Raw genomic sequence first — 7,233 nt, forward strand, 5'->3', positions numbered from 1 at the left:
TTTATAATATAGTTTGATATCAGGAAGTGTGATGCCTCCTGCTGTGTTCTTAGGTTTCTTAAGTGTTCTTAAGTTTCTTAAAATGACTTTATCTTGTTCTTCCAATCCATGAACACAGAATATCTTTCCATTCCGATGTCTTCTTCAATTTCTTTCATCAATGTTCTCTAGTTTTCAGTATATAGATATCTCACCTCCTTGGTTAAATTTGTTCTTAAGTTATTATATTTGATGCTATTGTAAATTGTATTGTTTACTTCATTTCTTTTTCAGATAGTTCATTGATAATGTATAGAAATGCAATTGGTTTTTATATGCTAATTTTGTATCCTGGAACTTTAATGAATTTACTAGCTCTAATGAGTTCTTTTGTGGAATTTTTAGAGTTTTCTCTATAGATCATATCATCTGAAAATAGACAATTTTACTTTTCCTTTACAGTTTGCATTTTTTTTTCTTTTTCTCCCCTACTTGTTCTGGATAGCATTTTGTACATTGAATACAGGTGGTAACAATGGGAATCCTTGTTTTGTTTCCAATTGTAGAGGGAAAACTTTCAGCTTTTCACTACTGAATATACTAGCTGTGAGTTTTTCACCTATGTGAGTTTTATTATGTTGAGGTACATTCCTTCTAAACCTAACTTTTTAAACATTTTTATGATAAAGTGTATTAAATTTTGCCAATTTTTTGCATATCCTGAGATGATCATTTGATTTTCCTCTTTTTAATAATCAAAGATTTTATTTTAGTAGCTATAATTACAGTACTTGTTTGTTGAAATGAAAACTGAAAACAAGTACAAAAATCAGTTGATTACTAACTGTGTACCGCCATGCCAAATAAACCAGCCCTGAAGATTTCCCCAAGATAAACTTTAACAGCTCCACTTCTCCAATGTTTATCAAAATACAAAAGAAAAATGTAGAGGTTATCATTTTGATGGTGAGCCTGATCCTTGCAGGCTGAGGGAGTGAAAGCACATGTAGATAGGGGCTCCTAGGTATTCAAGGACTGAGGTTCTAGGATGACTGGCCCACCCATCCTTCTGCTGGTGAGACCCCAGGCAGCCCAGAGCAAACCAGAGTGCCCATGCTGACCCAGGGAAGACCAGGTCCCTCTGAGGGGTCCATGAATGGTAGCTTCAGCCCCATAGCCCAGAGGCTGTATAAGCAGAAGTACAAGCACAAATGCGAGGGGATGTGGCATGATCCAAGCAGGGTGAATCACAGGGACATTATTGTGACCATGCAGAATGTATCATGGCTGATTCCACCTGGCCTCACATTCCTGAAGGGAAAATGTCCACTGGTGGACCAGACTCAGGCCACTATTGCAGAACCTATACTAGGCACTTTTCTCCGTTCTGTGTGTTCTACTTATTTTGTATTTTTAACTATTTTAAAAATGTATTGAGTTCAGGCTAAAAACCAACCACTCAAATGGATCTCAAAACAGATCTAATGCCCAGAGAAGGAGTGCCAGGTTGGTCCACATAGCAACTTCGGGAGGCTCTGTGTGACTAAAACCCTTACTCACTATTGAAGAGTGGATTGACTCTCTTGTTACAATTTAAAACAAAACGTTGAGTAATACTGCATGGAAGTACCAGAAACTGTATTATTGGGAACACAAAATATTTACATTAAATTAAACCCCTGGATGCAAGCTGAGTCTGCACATTTATGGCATGGTGAAGTACACTGTGACCAACCAAGGAGACAGTTTCTGGCACTCACACCATGGGCAGGTAAAGCAAAGTGAAAGGAGAGATTGTGAGGGGGCTGGGGGGCAGAGCTCACTTCTGGTTCTGAAGCTAAATGGACAGCCAGTCCAGTCCTTCATTGAGCCCATTCCCACTGGTTGCACATGTCTCATGAATCTACCAGTTCCTACAGTACAGGGAATGAAGGCCCAGTTTGTCCATAATCTTGGCTGCATTCATGGAATTGGGGAGGTCCTGCTTGGTTGCAAACACCTTGGTTGCAAGTTCATCCTTCACCAGCATCTTCATGAGCTACTTATAGTCCTCTTTCACATTATCTTTATTATTGTCAACCACAGAGAGGACACCTTATGCATTCTGGAAGTAGTGGCACCAGAGGCCAGATCTTGTCTTGGCCTTCCACGTCCCACACAGTGAAGCTGATATTCTTATACTCCATTATTTCCACATTAAAGCCTGTGGTGAGGATAGTGGTCATGGTCTCATCCAGCTTTAGCTTGTATAGGATGGTGGTCTTGCGGGCAACATCCAAGTGTACCATGAGAATGTGTACATTCTTTTTGCCAGAAAGATCCCTGAAGAGGTTCATAAAGATATTCCTCGTGCTGTAGACTGATGAAAGCAACACTGACCACAGAAATCATTGGCAGCCACAGGCAGGCTGCTGCTCAGAGACTGACATTGGTTTTACTCCCACCGATCATGTGACTATTCTTTATCTGTTAATGTGGCAAATCATGTTTACTGATTTGCATGCATTAAGCCATCCTTGCATCCAAGAAATAAATTGCCTTTGATCATGATGTATGATCCTTTTAGCACACTATTGCATTTGTATTATTGCTTTGTTGAGGATTTTTAAATGCATGTTTATAAGGAATATTGATGTATCTTTTTCTTATAGTGTCTTCATCTTGATTTGTTATGAGGATAACATTGGCCTTGCCTTTTTTTTAAATTTTTTTATTGGAGTTCAATTTGCCAACATATAGCATAACAACCAGTGCTCATCCCATCAAGTTCTCCCCTCAGTGCCCATCACCCAGTCACTCCCACCCCCACCCACCTCCCCTTCCACCCCTCCTAGTTCGTTTCCCAGAGTTAGGTATCTCTATGTTCTGTCACCCTCTCTGATATTTCCCACTCATTTTTCCTCCTTTCCCCTTTATTCCCTTTCACTATTTTTTATATTCCCCAAATGAATGAGACCATATAATGTTTGTCCTTCTCCCGATTGACTTATTTCACTCAGCATAATAACCTCCAGGTACATCCACATCGAAGCAAATGGTGGGTATTTGTTGTTTCTACTGGGTGAGTAATATTCCATTGTATACATAGACCACATCTTCTTTATCCATTCATCTTTCGATGGACACTGAGGCTCCTTCCACAGTTTGGCTATTGTGGACATTGCTGCCATAAACATCGGGGTGCAAGTGTCCCGGTGTTTCACTGCATCTGTATCTTTGGGGTAAATCCCCAACAGTGCAATTGCTGGGTCGTAGGGCAGGTCTATTTTGAACTTTTTGAGGAACCTCCACACAGTCCAGAGTGGCTGCACCAGTTCACATTCCCATCAACAGTGCAAGAGGATTATCCTTTCTCCACATCCTCTCCAACATTTGTTGTTTCCTGCCTTGTTAATTTTCCCCATTCTCACTGGTGTGAGGTGGTATCTCATTGTGGTTTTGATTTGTATTTCTCTGATGGCAAGTGATGCGGAGCATTTTCTCATGTGCTTGTTGGCCATGTCTGTGTCTTCCTCTGTGAGATTTCTGTTCATGTCTTTTGCCCATTTCATGATTGGATTGTTTGTTTCTTTGCTGTTGAGTTTAAGAAGTTCTTTATAGATCTTGGATACTAGCCCTTTATCTGATCTGTCAGATGCAAATATCTTCTCACATTCTATAGGTTGTCTTTTAGTTTTGGTGACTGTTTCTTTTGCTGTGCAGAAGCTTTTTACCTAGGTTAAGTCCCAGTATTTCATTTTTGCTTTTGTTTCTCTTGCCTTCATGGATGTATCTTGCAAGAAGTTGCTGTGGCCAAGTTCAAAAAGGGTGTTGCCTGTGTTCTCCTCTACAGTTTTGATGGAATCTTATCTCACATTTAGATCTTTCACCCATTTTGAGTTTATCTTTGTGTATGGTGTAAGAGAGTGGTCTAGTTTCATTCTTCTGCATGTGGATGTCCAATTTTCCCAGCACCATGTATTGAAGAGACTGTCTTTATTACAGTGGATAGTCTTTCCTGCTTTGTCAAATATTAGTTGACCATAAAGTTGAGGGTCCACTTCTGGATTCTCTCTTTTGTTCCATTGATCTATGTGTCTGTTTTTGTGCCAGTACCACACTGTCTTGATGACCACAGCTTTGTAGTACAACCTGAAATCTGACATGGTGATGCCCCCAGCTATAGTTTTCTTTTTTAATATTCTGCTGGCTGTACAGGGTCTTTTCTGATTCCACACAAATCTTAAGATGATTTGTTCCAACTCTCTAAAGAAAGTCCATGGTATTTTGATAGAGTTGCATTGAATGTGTAAATTTCCCTGGGTAGCATTGCCATTTTCACAATATTAATTCTTGCAATCCATGAGCATGGAATATTTTTCCATCTCTCTGTGTCTTCCTCAATTTCTTTCAGAAGTGTTCTGTAGTTTTTAGGGTATAGATCCTTTACCTCTTTGGTTAGGTTTATTCCTAGGTATCTTATGATACTGGGTGCAATTGTAAATGGGATTGACTCCTTAATTTCTCTTTCTTCAGTCTCATTGTTAGTGTATAGAAATGCCACTGATTTCTGGGCAATGATTTTGTATCTTGCCACACTGCTGAATTGCTTTATGAGACTCCATCTTGGGATGGAGTCTTTTGGGGTTTCTATGTACAGTATCATATCATCTGCAAAGAGGGAGAGTTTGACTTCTTCTTTACCAATTTGAATGTCTTTAATGTCATTTTGTTGTCTTATTGCTGAGGCTAGGACTTCCAGTACTATGTTGAATAGCCGTGGTGAGAGTGGACATCCTTGTCTTGTTCCTGATCTTAGGGGAAAGGCTCCCAGTGTTTCCCCATTGAGAATGATATTTGCTGTGGCCTTTTCGTAGATGGCTTTTAAGATGCTGAGGAATGTTCCCTCTATCCCTACACTCTGAAGAGTTTTGATCAGGAATGGATGCTGTATTTTGTCAAATTCTTTCTCTGCATCTATTGAGAGGATCATATAGTTCTTGTTTTTTCTCTTACTGATATGATCAATCACATTGATTGCTTTCTGAGTGTTGAACCAGCCTTGCATCCCAGGGGTAAATCACACTTGTCATGGTGAATAATCTTCTTAATGTATCGTTGGATCCTATTGGCTAGTATCTTGTTGAGAATTTTTGCATCCATGTTCATCAGGGATATTGGTCTATAATTCTTTTTGGTGGGGTCTTTGTCTGGTTTTAGAATTAAGGTGATGCTGTTGGCCTTGTCTTTAAATGTTTGTTAGAATTCACTAGTAAAGACATCAAGCCCCTGATCTTTAATTTTTAGGGAGGTTTGGATTACTGATTCAATCTCCTTACTCATGATTAATATGTTTAGACATCCTTTTTCTTCATGTCAGTATTGGTTTTATATTTCTGGAAATTTATTCATTCCTTCTCAGTTGCTCAGTTTGTTGACATAAATGTTCGTAATTCTCAATCTTTTGTATTTTGTATTTTGTGGTATCATATGGGACATTACAACTGCTGTAGTACATGTCCCCTCTTATTTGTATTTTTGAGTCTACTTTTGTCTTTAGCCTAAGGATTTTTCAATTTTATTTTTTAAAAAAAGAACCCTTTAGTTGCAATTCATCATTTCTACCATTTTCTAGTAACTTTTTCATTTATTTATGTTCTGATTTTTACAATTTCTTTCTGTTAACTTCAGATTGCATTTATTCTTTTCTAATTCTTTGACATATGATTTTAGTTGAAATTCTTACGTGTTCTTAATGTAGATATTTTATTGCAATAAACTTCCTTCTTAAAATTCTTTCGTTGCATACCTTAAATTTTAGTAGACTATGTTCTTATTTTTACTTAGCTCAAATTTTTAGCATTTCATTTTTGGCTTCTTTCACCCACTCGTTGTTTAGAAGTATTTGTATTTTAATTTCCACATTTTTATGACTTTTCTGTTTTTTTCTCCTGTTATTGTTTTCTAGTTTCATACTATTCTGATCAGAAAGACGTTTTAAATGATGTTAATCTTAAATTTGTTAAGATTTGCTTTATAGTAATTCAATTGGAGAAGGACAAACATTATATGGTCTCATTCATTTGGGGAATATAAAAAATAGTGATAAGGAATAAAGGGGAAAGGAGAGAAAATGAGTGAAAATATCAGTGAGGGTGACAAAACATGAGAGATTCCTAACTCTGGGAAACGAACAAAGAGGTAGTGGAAAGGGAGTTGGGTAGGGGGTTGGGGTGTCTGGGTGATGGGCACTGAGGGGGGCACTTGATGGGATGAGCACTGGGCAATATGCTATATGTTGGCAAACTGAACTCCAACAAAAAATTTAAAAAAATAAAAAATTAAAAAATAAAGATTTGCCTTGTGACTGACCTAATATATGATCTATCCTGGAGAATGTTTCATGTGTGCTTAAAATGAATATGTATTCTGTTGCTGTTGACTGTAATGTTCTGTATTTGTCTATTAGGTTCATTTGGTCTATAGTTGTGTTCGAATTTGTTGTTTCCTTATTGATTTTCTGTCTGGATGATCTATCCAACAGAAAATAAGGTATTAAAACCCCTACTGTTATTATATTGTTAACTACTTTTATTTCTGTTACATATTTGTGTGCGTGATATTGGGTGTATATGTATTTACAATTTTATATCCTTTTGATGAATTGATTCCATTATTTTATAGTGACTTTTTTGTTCGACAGTTTTTGATTTAACATTTTGTCAGATTTAAATAGCACCACTTTTGCTCTCTTATGGTTACCATTAGCATGGAATAATTCTTTTTCATCCCTTCACTTTCAGCCTGTGTGCCCTAAGAAAATTGTCCTGTAGGTAGCATATGGATAGCTTTTTTTTTTTTTTAATCCAGTCATTTCTTTTGATTTGAGAAGTAATCTATTTATACTTAAAGTAATTATTGATAGGTAAGGATATATTGCCATTTTATTTTTCTCTGACTGTTCTGTAGTTCTTTTTCTACCTTTCTTCCACTCTTGGCTCTTGCTGATTTTCTTTGTAATTAGATGATTTTTGTACCAGTAATCTTAAGTCCCTTGTTTGTTTTTTTTAATGTTTTGCTACATATTTTATATTAGTGATTACAACAAGGCTTACATAAGACCTTATACAGGTATAATGGTCTAATTTAATTTGGTGACAAATGAACTTTAACCACATACAAAAACTCTGCACTTTACTCCTCCCAGTGTATTTTGTTAAGTGATGTCACAATTTACATCTTTAATATATGGTGTATCCATTAACACATTAATGT

At 37.0% G+C, this 7,233-nt stretch overlaps 1 pseudogene; it reads right to left on the reverse strand.

Moving 5' to 3' along the window:
- Positions 1-1,816: 1,816 nt before the first annotated feature.
- On the reverse strand, positions 1,817-2,315 carry LOC112914005 (ADP-ribosylation factor 1 pseudogene; annotated as a pseudogene).
- Positions 2,316-7,233: the final 4,918 nt, after the last annotated feature.

Source organism: Vulpes vulpes, chromosome 15, assembly GCF_048418805.1.
Source record: "Vulpes vulpes isolate BD-2025 chromosome 15, VulVul3, whole genome shotgun sequence".
Classification (NCBI taxonomy): domain Eukaryota; kingdom Metazoa; phylum Chordata; class Mammalia; order Carnivora; family Canidae; genus Vulpes; species Vulpes vulpes.